Source organism: Perna viridis, chromosome 11 (genome assembly GCF_037379345.1).
Source record: "Perna viridis isolate PV_CMFRI_1.1 ecotype Kerala chromosome 11, ASM3737934v1, whole genome shotgun sequence".
NCBI lineage: Eukaryota > Metazoa > Mollusca > Bivalvia > Mytilida > Mytilidae > Perna > Perna viridis.
In genome coordinates, this window is record NC_142455.1 from 10,067,613 (window position 1) to 10,087,927 (window position 20,315).

Genomic DNA, 20,315 nt, shown 5'->3' on the forward strand with positions numbered 1-20,315 from the left:
AATAAGAAATACTCTAGAATTTGACCCTCCAAAGGAAGTACTGGTAGGTCTTAGTCAAAGTTTACAGTTTTTGACATGATCAAGGTCAAATCGGTTTCAGAGAGTACTATTTACAGAAAATCCCGGTGCTCCAACATTAGAAAGAACCAGTTAGATGGTATAGAAAATCACATTTTAATTCAGCGCATGATAGACATTCCGCGTTATGGTAAAGTCATGCTACGCCAGATTCTTTGTAACAGGGGGACAAATATCAATATTTCACATTTGTACATGTTAGAATTATACAAAATTTGGATAAATGGTTGATACGAAAAATTGTCTCAATTTCCATTTATAATGTAAAGTGGTTTTAGACATTGGGCAATGATTTTTTAAATAAGGCTTCAAAGAAAATATATTTGGCATTAATGTGTTAGAGTTATCTCCCTTTAAAAGAATGTCAAAGGACCTGCATACTAACTTTAAAGTCATTCAGTGTTGAAGTCGATATTGTCGTGACTGAAAATGTTAATATAATAAAACAGGTGGTAAAAATTCAAAGTTCCCTTTATTAGAAAGATCATATCTGACATAGGCAAAAATCATATACACAACGCACAGAACATACAGTTAGTTTGAAATAAATCGACTGTAATGGGAGCTTAAAACATTTTAACGGGAGATGGACGGTATGACGGACGAACAGACAAGTATATTCCAATACACAATTTATCCCTCGAATGGGATTTTACTATCAATCATTTTAACATGATTTGCTTTCCCGTCAGGAACATTTGACACCACTCTTGTTTTTGTGGGACTCCATATGACCCAAACTTTAAGTTTCAGGTGCTTATCTTATCTGAACCGAGTGTGGTGTCTACGGTGTTTGAGTACACTTTCCTTTGTATTTTTGGTGTTGGAAATTTGCTGCACTTTGATAATTTGTTATTCCATGCATTCCCTTTCAAAACCGTTGTAAACATAGGACATTAGGAGTAGTTCATTGTCTATTTCAGTGTATTTTGCCGATGAAATACTATTTTATTTTGTTCCTGTTGGTCTTCGTTATTGGTTATCTTAAAGGTTAGAGCAGCGATAGGAGTTTATGCCTAGAATACTAATAGCAGTACGGAAGCCTAGATAATTTTTTATACCGACTATATTAACTTGTTATAATAACTTAATTGATTTGTTATAACAACAAAGTTTACTTTTTATTTCAACCTAATTAACTTATTTAGTATCATATCATATAAAATGTGTGACACATGACACGTACTGATTCCCTATTGTTGTGTTTTTTTTTTGTATTTATTTTTAACATTTCTTTCCTGAAATTTAAAGTTTTCTGATTTTGACGCTTTTCCATCAGGAATAGGACGAATTACTTAGAATGTACTATGAGTTGGGGAGATAACTTAATAAGGTGAATATTTCAAATGTTGCAAATGTTTTAGTTGTAGATAGAAAGCCTTTATAATAAAGGTAACAACAAAATTATCGAATACTCTCCCGATCCATAATCAAGTAAAGTCAAAAATGAATCTGACAATTTAGATAATGAATATAGGCGTGAATATACCAGTGATGATCGATTTAATAATGTCATAATCAGTAAATCAGTGGTTATATCAATTCAAAGAATTCTTTACAATAGCAATCATTAGTCATTGTTTTAGTAGAAACGGAGAATTTTTCGACCAGAACAGATATCTGAAAAAGAATTTGATAAGAGACCTTTTGATACGCATTATCTCATATCCCTGATTTAGGTGTCTGTTAGGCAGCTATTATGTAATGCAGATATTTTCGTGTTTGACTTAATTATATCCTCTTCATACTAATACATTTTTGTTCTTTTAAAGATATTTTTTTAAATAAAAAGGGACTAGAGAACATGTTAACAATGGAGATAATTCATAAACATTTTTCAAGAAAACACTACAAAACAAACGGTTTTAAAACTTTAACTAGTGATATATCAGCTCAATTGTTTGCTATAATTTTAATTTTTGATATGAACATTTAACCTAGCAAATTAAATTACCATCATTTCCAATTCACTTATAAATCTAAATGTACTTATCTTAATATACACATAGTAAAATTGATAGTTATAATTACGATGCAAATTTTTGGTCGTTCCTTCCGCGGGACTCGAACTCTGTTACATCTATGGCAACATCGCCTGCAGAAAGTCCAGCGCCATTGACCACTAGGAAAGCTTGGCTATATAAAAATATCGCTTACGCTGGCCGGGTAATTCATCCTCGTGGGATAAATCTAGGGCTGTAATTTAGTACGCGATGTATGGTAGTACGGGACAGTTCCTCTGGGTGTTATTATGTATGATAGAGGATCAAATTAATGATGCATGTCACAACAAATCAATATTATACAAACGTCTCTGAAAGTGACGACTTTATTCGCTATACTGCTCATTCGGAACAAATTGATACAGGGAAGATATCGCAAACACAGAAGGGTCTGAAAAATACCCATGATGGTAGAGTTGCCACATCCTATTAATATGTTAGAGTTATCTCCCTTTCATGTATTAAATACTTGGTATAGTTGTATTTGTATCATGTTGCAGATCCTTTAATGTCTTACCCGATACTGTCAGAGGTTGTCCGAATCACTTTCATCATGTGCTAATATTCATGTTTAAGATTCACTTACTAGGAAGTATTAATCGGTCAACGAAAGCTATATTTTTTTATAAAGTCTAGTTGGCCGAGTGGTCTAGAGCGTTAAACATAGTGCAGGCGTCGTTGCCATAGATGTCAGAGAAGAGAAGGGGTTCAAAAACCGTTGAGTGAGCGACCTAATTCTAGAGTTGGGAAGTAGCTTAGACTTGATTATATATATAAATATGTATATCACATTACTTTAATATATGACGTTGTGTACATCAATGATTGCAATGTATTTGTTCCAGAAAAACGATATAACTTTGTATTTGAAATTCCAAGATTTTCGAGAATGTGACTGACGACCTACATCTCTCATACATATTCTTGAATATGTTACAGACTTTGACCTTCACAGAACAAAATGACGGCATTCTTAGAGAGCATACACTGTTAACATGTATCTATTCAGAGGACCTTGTTCACCCTTTGCTTTTACTTGGGTTCTTGCTGCGTGAAAGTTTTGATCTTTATGTGTTGCATGACTTCATTTACTGGTTATACTGTTTTTTTTTTAAATCCATGGACTTTCTTGTTTGAGACTTGAGTTTTGAAGTTTGTTCTTATTAATGTTAGTAGCGATTGGAAAAAACGTAATTGGTAAAAAACAAATGAATCTATAAAATGTACTGATTTTTTGATGTACGAGAAATCAGTGATATGAATAACATTTTAGAACGCCAAGAACGTACAAATAAAATTAAAACATTGTATTTCAAGTGAAATAAAAAAAGGAACAAAACAAAAGAGGGCTCCAAGGATATTACTGAAACCACTATCGTATCCATTTCCACATCATTAGCACCACCTTGGTGTGCAAAACCCGCCATAATTATTAGGGTTAGAATTTGGATCATTCTTTCGCGATACTGGTGGCACAATATATTTCTTAAAAATGTCAAGTCTTTCCTTTAGTTGCCTTAAAATATTACTTTCCTTTAAATGTAGATTGTGCCGCTCATTTGGATCATCAAAAAATAAAAGCAGTAAACATTTACAGATGTATATATGATAAGTTACTAACCAATCTTTTCATTTGTAGTGACTTTTTAAATGCTTGCAAAGTCAGCACAGAATGATGCTTGCGAAAATAGAATGGTAAACAATCAGAACAATTGCAGTTGATTTTAAGTGAGTATTTAGTAAATAATATGAATCTTTATTTGAACAAGTTCAATGTTAAGCTAATACAACTAGACTTGGAATTTCACTGTCGCCAAACTTAACTTGAATGATTCTTTGATCAATCTTCACTATCAGTATTGACTTTTACTACCAGTACTATCCTTAGTGTTCTTTATTCAGAAGGATACATAAAATTTGTAGATTTATTTTTTCTGGAGTGCAATTTGACAATTTTGTACGCAAAATGATATAAAAATATGTTCGCGTTTCTAATTTTGGCGAATACTGGGTAATAAACTTAGTTTTGAAAACCAGATATTTCGGCATTTTTAGTCCTACCACCAAACATTCTGATGTTAACACCCTGTAGAATTACCTCAACAGGATTTACTTGAATTCGACTATCTGAACTGCAGAAAAAACTTTAAATTTCTTGTTTCATTTAATAACAGTGCATGTTTTGTATTCAGTCCATGTTATTGATCAATTTATCATCGTAAATAGGATTTAAATTTTTTTCATGCGCTGATAATATACGATTAGATTCAACAAAAGATTTATAAAACTTACTTAAAACGTCATATAATTGATAATATCCTAAATCGATTGGTTTCTCGACTTCCCCATCTTCCTCAGAGGTCGGAACAGGGTACCAGCCATTACAAGGACCAGCATATTCCTCAATTAGTTTGTAATTACCGACTCTGTAAATAACAGATTTAAATCATATTGACTTGACAAATCTCGATATACTGCACACGTCTTTCAAGGAGGCTTTAGAGAAAATATATTTGGCATTAATATGTTAGAGTTATCTCCCTTTAAAAGAACCCAGGAACATAAGAATCAAATATGTAGGGCGATCTACACAGGCATCGTATGATTCATATAAATCGAGCACCATATGATAATCATATGTTTCGGTATACATATGATTATCGCATGATTATCATATGATAATCTTATGTTTTTCACGAACATATGAAAATCATATGATTATCATATGTGGCACATTTGGCTGTGTATATTCCCCCCAAAAATGCTTACAAGAAGTACTCAGAATGAAAACTATTGATATAGTAAGCCAATTCCTTTACTGAGAGATTCTACCTTGTGTAATAACATTTGAATGTTGTATCAGAAACGTATTGTCAATCAAACACACCTGTGTTGAACTGCTATACTATCATTATTAGTTCAAGTCTTGATTTTGCAGTGATACAAAGAAGTATCAGAAACCGAAAAGGATTACGGACTTAATTACCCTGATTTTGTTTTTATTTTTGTGTTGCTTTACGTCAAATTGAAACTAAACAATACAAATCTTGTGTAGGAAATTAAACTGAAGTTCAAAACCTATACAATTAAATGGCCTGAAAAAGTTGCAATGTACGTACTTGCAGTGGGGCTAATACATTGAAGACATCACCGGTGTTTTGTTTTTGTTTTTATTTCATATAAAATAGTTGGTATCTTTTCATTTATTACCACTTGAACCATTTAACAATGCATACTATTGAAATCAACTACTTAACTTAAAAACAGGTCATAGAAACACTTACCTGATAGCAGCATGCCCATTAATAGGGAGCCATGAAGTATCTAGGTTGTAAAAGAATTCAGTCCTCCTTGTTGTTTTCATCCCGTTACGTCAAGTATCCCAGTGGTTTATTCCATCAATTCCAGGTACTGTTTCAATGAAAATAATGAATTATCACATGTAAAACAGAAATGATTTAGAATTAGTTTGACGTACGTTAAAACTTCGAACCTAGGCAGGAGAAATTGGGTGACTGGAAAATTTTAACCGATCCAAAAGAAGTTCTAGAGACATTCCGTTTCATTGTCACGTTACAGTTTGGTCTAACCGCGGAGTAATTCACACATGAATAAAAATGCTATGTATGGCAATAGGCAATGCTAAAATGGTTTTCCACGATATTTAGTACTACAATGATAGATAAGAAAAACATACTATATATTACCATAGGCGCGGGTCTAGACAATAGGAAAAGAAAACGTGCCAGGCCGTAATTTTAAGAGTTGTATCCCCTAGGCCAACCTCCATAAATTAATATATCCATATTTTCTAAAGATTTCTAATTCATTTCTTTGCCTACCATTTATATCACATGATTATCATTTAGGTTTAGAGCCTATTATATTTTGTGTACATATTAACATATTTATACCTCTATTGGTTCATGGACCGACTGAAACGGTAGATATAGAAACATTGGTTTACTGGTATCGTGCTTGGATATAATCTGGTCGGCTCGCCGGGCATAGGCGTACTGAAAAGAAATTTCACAATTAGCGCATATTTGTTGTATTACATGAATATTATTTGTAAAGGTTTATTAATTAGTACACATGCTCCAAGTAAGAAAACACACGAGAAACAAGTTTCAAGTTGTACTTGCAAGCAAGTCACATACAAGTCCCCTCACCTTCCCCAATTTCACAGAAAAAAAATTAAATTCAGTATACAATTTTAAGCATACCAAGTTTTATAAAATTTGGATGAAATTTCTACTGTTTTTCAGTGGGGTACCTTATTTTAGATGGCGGCCATTTACAATAATCCAAAAGATGACATTTATTCACACTTGGATGGTTTTATATATCTTTTAGTTCTGATGAAGATATCTAAAGTCATTTTTCCTACATAAAGGAAAAACATCTGAAACATCATAAAAATCAACTAAAACTTTCATTTTGTTCGTTACCATAGCAACACATAAAATTTCAATTCACTTTTTTAGTATAATGTTATAGAGATCATTAAACTCTACCACCACACCAATTTTCAGGTTGATGGCTACTTAGATTTACGAGATATAACGATGTCCTATATTATAACATATACCCCTTTTCGACCGAAGCACCCCTTCTTTTATTTGTTTTGTGAAGTGTACATCTATGGGTTAATATTCCCAATTGAATTAACCATGAATTTTAAGCCTAAATATCAAGTTTTATAAAATTCTGATGACATTTACACAAATTTCCAAGGGGTACCTTATTTTGAATGGCGACCATTTTAAAATGATGGCCATCTAAAATAATCCAAAATATGCATTCAATCACATTTATACAGCTATTAAGTTTGGTGAAGATATCTCTCATTTTTCCTACATAAAGAAAAAAAACATCTGAAAAAAGTTCACGCATCCCGAATATTACATTTATGAACAAATTATAAGTAAATGTCTGTTTTAAAACACAGTTAAATAAATATATGAAACATAGGAAAAAATCTCAAGAAAAAGGGTAATGGCTGACATATTGCCAACTTAACCACGGGTCGTTAAATTGTGAATGAACATTGTTTAAAAATATTCAAGGCACTTACTGTGAGGTCATGATTTACCAAATTTACTAATTGTCAAATACTTAAAATCATTATTTGCAGAGAGTACTAACGGTCGAATACTCGAAATCATGATTTATCAATTGTACTTACGGTCGAATACTCGAAATCATGATTTATCAATTGTACTTACGGTCGAATACTCGAAATCATGGTTTATCAATTGTACTTACGGTCGAATACTCATTTGGTTTGATTAGGTCTTTATTGTCACGGAAATCAGATCCTCCTTCTAAAGGATTAATAGAATCACTTTCAGAAATGAATGATTTATTTTCTCTTGCAAAATATCAATATCAATTTACGAGAATTTCAAAAGAAAAAAAGTGTCGACTTCCCGAACAGATAGAAGTAGAAAGAAAAATATAGGTAAGACGGTATAAAGAATGTTCAAAAATGATTCTTTTAATTGTGGGTACTTATTTTCGTGATTTCATAATTTGTTTGTGTTCGTTAATGTTATATTTGTGGATTAAATTATTCTAAATGTTAAAATTTCTATGGAAATTTGTGCTTTCGTCAAATTACAAAAACCACGAAAATGGATCACCCACTAACAGTATAGTTATAGTAGTCCTCCTGACCATTGTAATATCCATAAAATGTATCAAACCCTCGGTACGTTGGTGTACATTCCCACTTACACATTCCAAGGTGCCATCTGAAACAATTAACGAAAGCAATTCAATTCTACAGTATACATGGAGCTATTTCAACAATACAGTGGAATTTTTATGAAACAAATCCCTTTTGTACAAAAGATTACGTTCAGTTTAAACTGGTGTACGGATTACAAAATGTCAAACTGCATTCAACTTATATGTAGGGACTTCAAAATGTATCAAGTGTAGACAAATTTCCAGTTTATTCAGGGTTTGGTTTACACAGGTTTCATTTTATATGATTGTTATGCTTCGTAGTATATATGGTATGTAGAACGTAAGATACAGTCAGCTATAAAACAGTATAAACTAAGAAAAAAAAGCGGTAATTGTGATCTCGTAAAACTATCAAATAAGATATAAACGAAAAAAAAAGAAAGAAAACAAAACAAATTAACAATAGATAAGAAATGTAGCTCAATATATAATACAAGATGCTTAATAGTTAAACATTTTATTCTTAATACTTAAAGACCTTGTGTCTTTTGCGTGTTAGTTTTTCTTCCTGTTTTTTAATCACTACGTTTTGTGTACTGAAGTCATTTGCATAATATTGTTTTATATAGTAATAGGTGCCACACATGAGAAGCATATGGACCGAACGTGAATATGGTTATCTTTAATAAAATCAACTTTACAGGTAATTATAGCATAATAATTTAATTTCAGAAGTAACACGTCTTCTAATTAGGTAAAAAAAAATGTTATCCACCATCTCGTACACCAAATTTTGTTATGTGACTTTGACGTCAACAACGTTTTTGTAATAATTTACTCGTGGAATTTTGATGTTAAAATTAGATTGTAAGGAATGACTGATCTATTTGAAATAAACTCAATGCCCAAAACAGCAAACTTAAGAAAACACTGCTACGTTGGCATTAAGTGTTCACAGTGTGACTAAGGTAATTTACTCATCGAGCGTAAAATATAACTTTTCTTAAGGAGGTAGACCTAGGGTAAAGGACACAACTCTTGAAATCGTGATGTGTTTGTATCATATTAAATTCACCAAGGCTTATCAAGCTTTCATTTGAAACAGAATGAAATCAATCCAAGTTACTTTGATGTTTACATGAGATAGATGGAAAATGCTGAATATAAACGTTCCAATGATTTTTTAAGAGTTGTGTCCTTTACCCTAGGTCTACATCCTTAAATGTACTCTTGATAAAAGTACATTTTTTATTTATCAAGGATTGTCAATGTTTAGCTGTGACAATCGAACGTTAACCATGTGATCTAGATATCTAGTTTATCCTGTGCATATGGTAATCATGTGAGAGTCACATGAGTTGAATATCTAGCTTATTACACAATTTACATATGACAATTATATGCGATTATACGAAATGTATGAATATTTTATCGTGTGATTAACATATGAAGCTAGCCACGTACATGTACCATGTGAAGCACATTTAGATGTTTATGCATGATTTATTTTGTCTGATTGAACTATATTGTATTGAAAAGTAGCTTCACATACAATTCATACAAAAACAGACAATACGAATTCATGTACATCGTATATTAAAAAGAAATGATTTGAGCCGACAACTTTCAGAATCAGTTATTGACAATGTTTTCAAAACGTGAACGTGTCAACAAAAGTATGGCGCAGAACATATTGACAAAAAATTCGAGAATTTCTCGCCAAAATTTGCACATTATTTTACAATTTATTCCATAAAAATTATTAATGATAAACAGCATCGTTACAGGAAAAGATAGCAGGAAATATTTTAGGGATCTATTGTACGATGGAACCAGTCTAAACCTTATCCATGTTGGACTTTCATTAAATGCAGGTGTACGGTTTTCTATTAAAAAGTATTAAACTAAATGTCTGATTTACACAGGTGTTCGGAGTACGGGATTTGGACAGGTTTAGACAGGTTTCACTGTATTGGCTACGTTGATGATGAATCATCGTCTGCATGACTCTCAAGCTCCAAGCTCTATGCCGCGACAGACGTCCGTTCCGTCTCTTACTAACCGCTGCATACAGGCCTTTCGAATTCCTTGGACACTTTCCAAAAAAAAAAAAAAAAAAAAAAAAAAAAAAAAAAAAAAAAAAAAAAAAAAAAAACAACGTCGCATGACAATCGGATAACGTCACGCGAAATAATTTATAATTTACTTTTTCCGACTTTGCAAAATTTTTGCATCTTTCTAGAGGGTTGGCTGCAGCGCCTTGAGTAAATTGCGGACGTCAGACGCTGGTTCGGAGCTTGCGTGACTCTTAGACAGAATTACACTCAAAACACGTAGCATTTTACTTTCCAATCATATGCGTCGAATATCCAAGTTGTTTCAGCTTCTGAGGTAAAAATGTTCTATTCAAGGGTGCACATGATGGTGCCGCGGGTAAAATAACAAAATTCTGAAATAGATATTGACATTTAACGATTAGTTCATGCAAAAGAATGTCTTTCGTTATTACCAGAGATTGAAATCTTTGAAACTGCAGAAACGAACTGAGCTTGCATTTTGTTGACAAAAGTATCCAAAATTTACACATAAAACAAATCTTAATGCAATTGTAAGATACACTTATGTCTTGTTATCGACAATCTTGTCAAACGTTTAAGACAACGAACAGCCTTTCATGGTCTGTCCTCGAAACAGAGCAAAACAGAAAATCAATATCTAAAAATATAATAAATTGAGAGATTGCATCATTACAATATTTACAAGACAGAAAAAAAGTCCTAGCCAAAAATATAAATGTGGTTACCATAATATCTGAAAGAGTAATCAAGGGAACCAATGTTATAGCGGTAATCAAAAGAATGTAATCCAGGGACAAAGACCAGACATGGAAAACGGACATACACAACAAAGAACATAAAGTAACTAAAATCATACACACAAAGTAAAAAAAGTAAATGAGCAACTGAAAAAATGTTAGAAATCATTACGATTGGTTTTATAATTACACAAATTTTCGGCATTAGGACATCTTTGTTATAGCTGTTTTAAAGCAACTTCGAAATCATTCCTATACACACCAACAAAGCGTCGTAAGATGCTCCTTAAATTAATGCTTAAGTATGTCTTGTCTGCCAAAGGACTGATTTGAAAACACGGTTCATTGTACATATGTAGATTATCCAAAAGTAACCAGTTGTACATTGTATCTTGTATTACGAACATAATAAATATAGTTGAAGACAAAAATGTTGATAAAGTTTTTGTTTTAATAATAGGCAAAATATTACAAAATATTATTAAAAGATTTGCGACATGAATAAACATGTCAAATGAATGAACATTTGAACGATAATCTACATAATTCTTACTTGTAAACCTGAGCGGAACGGATAGTATCCTGATAAAAATGCATTTCTTGACCTGTAATTTGTGATATATAATATAAATTTTTAGTACGAATACTATATGATATATAAATGAATAACATTACAACAATTTTCCTAAATATGGAAAATTAAAAACAAAATAACAAAGAAAAGAAGAAGATACAGCCAATAATAATTTTTATTTTTTTCCAAAATATCTAAAACATAGTTTGAAGAATTTGGCTTAACGAAATTAAAACTTCAAGTATGTAAAATAGCTTGTGTAAGATGTACCATAGTGTTAACAAAATTACTAACCATCTGCAAACAATAATAATAATAATAATAATAATAATAATAATAATAATAAAAAAGCACATTGAATTAATTGAAGTTCACTAAGGTTATTTCATTACAGTGTATTACGATCTCCAGTAATTGGAATAAACCAATTGATATAAAATATGAATAACCAATGCCAGTAATGAAAAGGCGAAAAAAATAAAAAGAAAAAGAAGCATACAAATAATAAAACAAAACAAAACAAAACAATATTAACAAATAAAACAATGCTAAAATACTCTTTTACTTACGGAGAACATACTGGCTGTACATACGACTGGTTGAGTATCATACCATTCTTAGCTAGATAGTCGATGTTAGGGGATATGATATTAGGGTTGTGAAATCCAACATCATTCCAACCTGTGGATAGAAATTAACAATTATCGGAGACATCATTTTGCTTATTATTATGCTGTACAGATTTATTATTTCAATAATGAAATTTCACGCAGGTGGACGGAAATAAATTTGAAATAGATTCGTACATAATGGACAACAACTATTTTTATGCATGTAACAATGAGTAATCAAGGGAACCGAAATTTTAGTGGAATTAAAAAAAAATGTAATCCAGGAGCAAACACTAGACTTGGAAAAGAGACATACATGTACCATGTTGACAATAGGTAAACACAAACCATTGCCCTTTTTTGGACCACCTAATCAACGAAATTGTAACCCCTGCAAACAAAATATGGTCTTAAGTACACTTTATTGAAGAAGAGGCCAATTTTACGGATATAAACTCAAGTGTTCTCCTTAAGAAACACTTCCACCCATTAGTCGAATGTTTTTATGTATCATACGATTTTTGGTGCAGAGATTGAGACCGTTCTAAGAAATATGCGTATAAAACAAAAACATAACGACTTGCCTAGATCATCCGCCACGATGAATAGAATATTTGGTCTTTGATTTCCACTCGCCACAAAAACTGCAAACGTCAATAGAAACAAAACGGTATCAAATAACACTTGTGTTTTCATGTTATGTCACTATACCCTGATTTGACAAACTTGGTATTGCTATCCTTATTACCAGGGATTGATTAGAGTATAACACAAATTATGTTTAGATAAATTTTGATAATAAAAGGTTAATTTGTAGGACACCAATACAGGGTATGTGGATAAAACAAAATCAAAATTTGATGCTAGATGAAGAAAATATAGATACTTATATTGAGAGAAATTAATAAAAAGAATCTGAATACATAAATAACAGATAAATGAATAAAAGAAAAAACAAAGAAAATGTGGTAAACAAATACAAAATACAGAAATAAAAGTAATACTCCTGCCTTAAACATTTATTTCGAAGAAGATATATCTGTGAGCAAGCTTTTTTGAACTTCAATCATGTTAAAGCCATAAGTTGGATAAACTAGTTTAAGAAGAATTTATCTGCAATTGGATTATCTCCATTCGCATGTATGCATTTGAGAACAATTATCTCCTCTTGTATAAACAACATACAAAGTCCAATTCTCTTACATAACTTCCTCAATATACATTGAACGGTTGAATAGGTCGCGTACACTACATACATATGGCGATAGATAAACGAATAATTTAGAAAAAAGACATGCTTTTCACGAACACTCGCAAAAGTAAAGTTTTAAAAGAGAACGTGCAAAACATAAAATTGCTATTAAAAATTCATTTTTTACAATTCATATTATGTCTATGTTTGACAGTAAACGATTTGATCTAAACGAGTGAAGTTACATGATCTTCTCATTCTTTTAAAGTCACTAACCATGGAATATTTATACAGATCAAATTCAGTTTAGAAATTTTCTCTTCAAACATTAATGTTTTGCATTGGCTCTGGATAATATACACCATACACAATACTTTAAACCAACATTATTTGGCGACACAAAATTAATTAACCACGAGATTGAATGAAATTTTAAGTACTATTCCACATAAAATTCAGACTCTACCAGTGGTACAGTAATTCGTGGTGTAAAAAAACCCGCCAAACGAACGCTCTTTCAGTCTACATATGCTATACTTCCACAGAACGACAACAATTTCTGCATTTAGATCTGCAATTTTTGAATTTATACATTCATCTTCAACTTAAATCAACCGACGAAATTAAATCAAGAACTCTTGCAAAGTGCCAATTCCATTTATATAAAAATATATATAAAATATAAATATATAAAGTCTGTATAATTTTTATCTCAAAAACGCAACGACAAAATGAAAAACTAAGACAAGTTATGTGATCAGTAACTGTTTCTGAACAAGAAACAAACAAAATTGAATGGGGGAGGGGGGAGGTTGACATGCGTGAATATATATTTAAAGAAACTTATTTGCGGCGATCTATTTTCAAGATTTTATTCTTGCTATTGAAATAAATGAAAACATATAGCTTGCGAAAATAATTGACACGAAATTAATTAACCGCGATATTGGAATGAAATTAGAAATGATTTTAATCAAGCAATTGAAGGAGAGACTTGATTATTATAAAAAATACATTGTACCACCGTTAACACATAAAAATGATCCTGCTTCAAACCATTCTAAGTTCGGTGGATATTGGACGCCAGGCTGGTGCTAACGTAAACTAAAACTGGTCTCGATTTCACAAAAAGTCGTAAGTGTAAAGTTGATCGTAAGTAATGACGTCATAAACTAAAATAGCATTGTGACGTCATGATTTACGATCAATTTCACGCTTACGACTTTTTGTGAAACCGACGCCGGATATCTGGTTTTGATTTTTATTATATTATTTTATCCTAGCTAGTCATGATTTATTTACCTCAATTACGCTACTTTTCATTTTGTATCAGTGGTGTATGTAGCTAGCGTATGAACTTTATATATGTTACCTATAATCAAAATATTGCTCTTGTCGCACAAAACAATTGTGCATTTCCTTACTATTCCATAAAAAACTGATAAATTAATCAATTTCAAACTATAGTGTTCGCACAATGTTTACGTCAGTCATTTTTACCATGTTTATCAGCACTATTATGATTATTATATCCGAGTATTGGTTGGAATTAAGTGTCCATCTACTTCTTTTTCTGATAATGTCATTTGTTATACGGACATTCCTATTAGACCTTTTCACCTATATAGATAAGGCTCAGCGACAGTTTTGATTGAACAGTATTTTATACCTAATTCGTGCAGTTAAAGCTGTTATACTAAATTGCCACGAGAAGGATGACAGCATTTTGGACTAATGTTATACAAATACGCCTCATACGCTGCCTAAAATGTTTATTTTTAATAGCAAGATCTTATTGAACCGCCTTGGCGATCTCAGGGTTGCGTGCTTGCCTCTATTACAGAAGGTCGTGGTATCAACAACTTTTTGTCTGTGTTTTTAGTCATATCTTATTATTTTAAATCCTGATCTTAACGTGTCTTCACAAAGTTCAAGACAAATATTGAAGTTTGTGTCTTCTTTGTTAAAGTGATTTAAGTTGTATGTAACAATCGATGCCAATTGATATGATATTAGTGCAATACAGTCCATATAAATGTATCATTGAAATTAAAACTATAAGAGACCACACTCTATCATAAAAAGTCGTTTAAATACAAAAAGTATTGGTAATATAATTATTGCAAATTCAGGTATGCTGTATATGCGTTGCAGAAAGCGACTTCTGATGAACAGCATTGAAACCAGATATGCAGGAATTACACGATCCAAACGTAAATTGTATGCAAGAAGTATACAAAACCATAAATATCGAAATCTGAAACCAAATCAAGCACCAAAAGTATGTCTAGATTATTTAAAGCCAGTTTGCATCATAAGGAATGGTGCAAACGTATCTTAGGGTTTTAGTATTGTGTGTTACGACCAAATGAGCTCATTGTTTTTTTTAATTGATGTGTAGTTAGTAGTATGAAAAGAAGACAATAATTGCTTTCTAATGGAAGGTCCTTAAAAGCATCGAAATCTTTTTTTGCTGTTTAAGATCTTCCCCACATTACCTTACTGTAATCCTTTTGATTCTTATCATTTTTTTCTTCCGTGACTTCTCATAATGGATATGACAAGGAACGTAAGCGAAAAATTGTTACGACGCTTCAGGCTATAAATCTAAATGACTAGGGCTATGAGTGATGGACTTGCGGGAAAATGATAGATTAGCGCGCCTTGATTTATCTCCCCTTTCATGTATTTGCTGTTTTTGCATCTATAAGAAAATCTTATATAGATAGAGACAATCTGAAAATGAATAATGTTTGTATGGTACTTGGCCAACAAAAATGTCCCGTCGGTCAAAACGGTCAAACTATTTCTTGTATGAGTTATCTAACTTTAACCGAAATCAGTTTCCGTCATTTTTTTTTAATTTTGAAAACGTAAGGCGTAGAAATATACACGAAGAAAGGTCATCGGTTTGTGAAGGTTTCATTCAATAAACATCACCTATACATTAACATACACATTGTCATATACATGCATATTAACATTACCATGCATATTAACATTACCATGCTTATTAACATTACTATGCACATAAACATTACCATGCACATTAACATTACCATGCATATTGATTTCCCTTGCATATCAACATTACTATACCCTTAGCATTACAATGAACATTAATATTACAATGCATATTAACATTATCATGCTCACTAACATTACCACGCATATGAACATGACCGTACATTTACAAATTCAGAAAAGAAATAAAAAAACTGTGAATAGACCTTAACTAGTCCGATATAGGAGTAAAAAAGAAGTACTGACACAAATAAAAAAAAAATTGAAAATTTTAGAATTTTTTAAAATGGTATTTTAGTTACTTTGTGTATGTCTATTTTCCATGTCTGGTCTTTGTCCCTGGATTACATTCTTTTGATTACTGCTATAACCTTGGTTCCCTTGATTACTCTTTGAAATACCACTATCAAGTCAAGGCAAGACAAGTTTATTTTGCTAACTCAGGCACAATTAAGTTCTACAAAAGCAATGTATATGCAAGTATTTGACAATGTGGCAAACAGTAAGAAAGAAAACATGGATATCAACAGCTTAAATGAAAATCAACAAATATGTCAAAAACGTGAAAATATTTTCCATCGTAGAAAACGAATCTCTCCCTAAGGTCCTTTCTAAAAGTTCCAAGTACCGTGAACCACGCTACATAAATTAGAAATATCACAACTCAGACGTTATGTCAGAGCTTTCCGTAATTATGCATACTTTTTGCATCGCGCTTTACTTCTTACAATTAGGCCTCTGGAACAGGATTATGTTGACACAAAATTGAAATAATCACTACAGAAGTTTTATGGTCATCATCATGAACTCGTGGATCGTTGCAGTGTTTCCATCTGAACCATGAGAACCGACATTTTTATCATGTCATAGTTTTCTTTGGCTTTTTCGTCTACCCTAGACTTGACGTTTATGAACAGCTCGGTAGGTATTTCTAGAAAAGCAGAGGACGCTAACCCTACCGGTGTACCTGGTTCATGCTTCCAGTTTAATTATTGTTTGTGTCGGTCTGTTTTCTATGTTTGGTCTTTGTCTATGAATAACATTTCTTAATTCCCACTAGAATCTAGGTTCCCTTGATAACTCTTTAAATACTAACGGATAGTATGATCTAAAACTGACCGTTCACTTGGGATATTAGAGGATACAATTACTCCTGAAAAAAGAAAAAAAAAACAACCAAAAAAAAAAAAAAAAAAAAAGAGAGAATCTTATTACTAAATATTTAATTTTTTGATGCCTTTGACTGTCTACTTTTGATTACTTTTAACCTTGTAAAACCTAACGCTATATTGCTTGTGTCCATTAAAACACATATACTGCCGTTATAGGTATACTGATGTTTATTTGACCTCGATTTATGAACAGCGATTTTTTTAAATAGATACATAAAATAATAGTCATCTTTTAACTCTAGTCCTCCAGCCCTGCTGCCGCTTGGTATCAACAAGGATTCCGTTTCCTCTAAAAAGATCTCAGCAGCAGAATACATATTTTGTCGCAATCGATCGACTTCTTTTAAACCAAATACCTAATAGAGAAAATCGTACGGATTCATTTTATCATATTAGAACTATTGTCTCTTCTGGAAGCGATAAAATGTGCAGAAGGAGTCAGTTTTTTTGTATTTAAAGAAATTCAATTTCTTTTTACTTTATGATTACAAAATGGTTATCGTATTATCCAATCTGCTTCCCTGGTCAATATCGTTAGCGACTCTAGGATCGCTTAAATATAGACTCAGGTCACCAGCGGCGGATATGCACAATATATGACTAAATTGCCGCTTATGATATAAAGTAAAAAAAAACAAGTTGAAAGTATCTAAATTAACATATTCATTGTGAATTTGTATCGAATGGTAATCTAAGTAATTTGAAAGAAGTATTTAAACGTTGCTTTTTTTAAAATTTGAATATTAGAACGTATAAAATAATTAATTAATCAACCGGTATATTCACCCCGCAATGGAAGTTGGAGGTTTGGCACGCTGTAAAACCTAGATTTTACCTAACATTTCGTTTTGAAGTGCCTGTACCAAGTCAGTACTATTGCGGTACCAGCTACTCCGGTGATGTACTATCTATTTTGTCAGATTCATTTTAGACTTGACTTAATTATGGATCGAAAGAGTATTCGGTAATTTTGTTGTTACCCTTATTACAAAGACTTTCTGTCTACAACTAAAACAGTTTGCAAGATTAGAATATAATAGAGTTATCTCCCCTACTCATAGTACATTCTAAGTAATTCGTTCTATTCCTATCTGTGACGGAAAAGTGTCAAAATCAGAAACCTTTCAGAAAAGAAATGTTAAAAATAAATACAAAAACACACAATAATAGGGAATCCATTCATATCATGTGCAACAAATTTTTAATTTTATGTGAAATGGTACTGAATAAGTTAATTAGATTGAAATAAAAAGTAAACTTAGTTGGTATTACAAAGTTGATATAGTCGTTATAAAAATTTAGCTAGGCTTCCGTCCTGCTATTAGTATTCTCTACGCAAAAACTACTACCGCTGCTCTGACCTTTAAAATAACCTATAACGACGAGCAATACGTACAAAATGAAAGGTTAATTCATAAGCAAAACTACACTGAGAGTTGATCATTAACTCTTTCTAATGCCCTACTTTACACGGGTTTTGAAAAGGAATACACGGAATAACGAAATATCAAAGTGCAGCAAAATTCCAACGGCCAAAACTACAAAGGAAAGTGTACTCAAACATCATAGACACCACACTCGGTTAGACATGAAAGCAACTGAAACTTAAAGTTTAGGTAATATGGAGTCCCACAAAACAAGAGTGGTGTCAAGTGCTCCTGAAGGGTATGCAAATCATGTTAAAATGATTGGTAGTATAATCCCACTCGAGGAATAAGTTGGGTATTGGAATATCCTTGTCTGTTCGTCCGTCATACGATCCATCTCCCCTCAACAAATAATTAATTTCAAATCATCTTTGATATTTTAACTCTAACTTTGCGAACACATTAAACAATGCCAAATATATTTTCTATAAGGGCTCGTTTGAAATATGATTGTCAAATGTCTAAGACTACTTGACGCCACAAATTGATATTGAGACAATTTTTTGTATCAATCATAATTCAAATTTTGTATAATTCTTACATGTACAATGTGAAATACTAATCTTTGTCCCCTTTTTACGAAGAATCTGGCGTAGCATGACTTTATAATAACGCGGAAAGTCTGTCGTAACGTCTCTCACACGCTGAACTAAAATGTGATCTTCTATACCATCAAACTGGTTCTTGCTAATGTTGAAGCACCAGAATTTTCAGTAAATGGTACCCTCAGAAACCTATAGGACCCTGCTCATGTCGAAAACTGTAAATTTTGACTATAAGACCTACGAGTACTTTCTTTGGAGTGTCAAATTCTAGAGTATTTATTGTCTTTGGTGGTTAGTTTTTTTCCTAATGTTAAGCATTCCGTTCTAATTTTCTTCATTTTCCCTTGTTCTTTACGCCTAAGCATTCCATGTCGTAAATTGAAAGCTGCCCAATAATATCTAGGCACAGTTTTTTACCTTGAAGGATTTTTCAAATCTTTTGAGTCCTAGATTTCTTAGAATGTCTTCCATGTTAACAAAATGGACGTCATAAAAAACTGAACCGCGCAGACAAGTTCTGGTTGGTATTTTCGTCATTAGATATTGCTTACATAACGTAAATAAAAAGGCCCAAAACGTTATATATCGAAATATAGTAAAAAGGAAAAGACCTCATATATATATATATATAAAAACACTGAGCGTAAAAATAAATCCACATAACGTAAAATATATGATGAAAAAACATAATCATAAAACAACAGATCCTAAAAACGTAAATGGCAGAATGTAAAGAAAAAAACAAAATAACGTAATGACGTTACTACATGACGTGGAAACAAAATAACGTAATGACGTTACTTCATGACGTGGATACAAAATAACGCAATGACGTCACTACATGACGTGGATACAAAATAACGTAATGACATCACTACATGACGTGGAAACAAAATAATTAATTATGGATCGAAAGAGTATTCGGTAATTTTGTTGTTACCCTTATTACAAAGACTTTCTGTCTACAACTAAAACAGTTTGCAAGATTAGAATATAATAGAGTTATCTCCCCTACTCATAGTACATTCTAAGTAATTCGTTCTATTCCTATCTGTGACGGAAAAGTGTCAAAATCAGAAACCTTTCAGAAAAGAAATGTTAAAAATAAATACAAAAACACACAATAATAGGGAATCCATTCATATCATGTGCAACAAATTTTTAATTTTATGTGAAATGG

General features: G+C 31.9%; 1 pseudogene; it reads right to left on the minus strand.

Annotated features, from left to right (window-relative positions):
• Positions 1-3,951: 3,951 nt before the first annotated feature.
• Positions 3,952-12,791, minus strand: LOC148602925 (arylsulfatase B-like; annotated as a pseudogene).
• Positions 12,792-20,315: the final 7,524 nt, after the last annotated feature.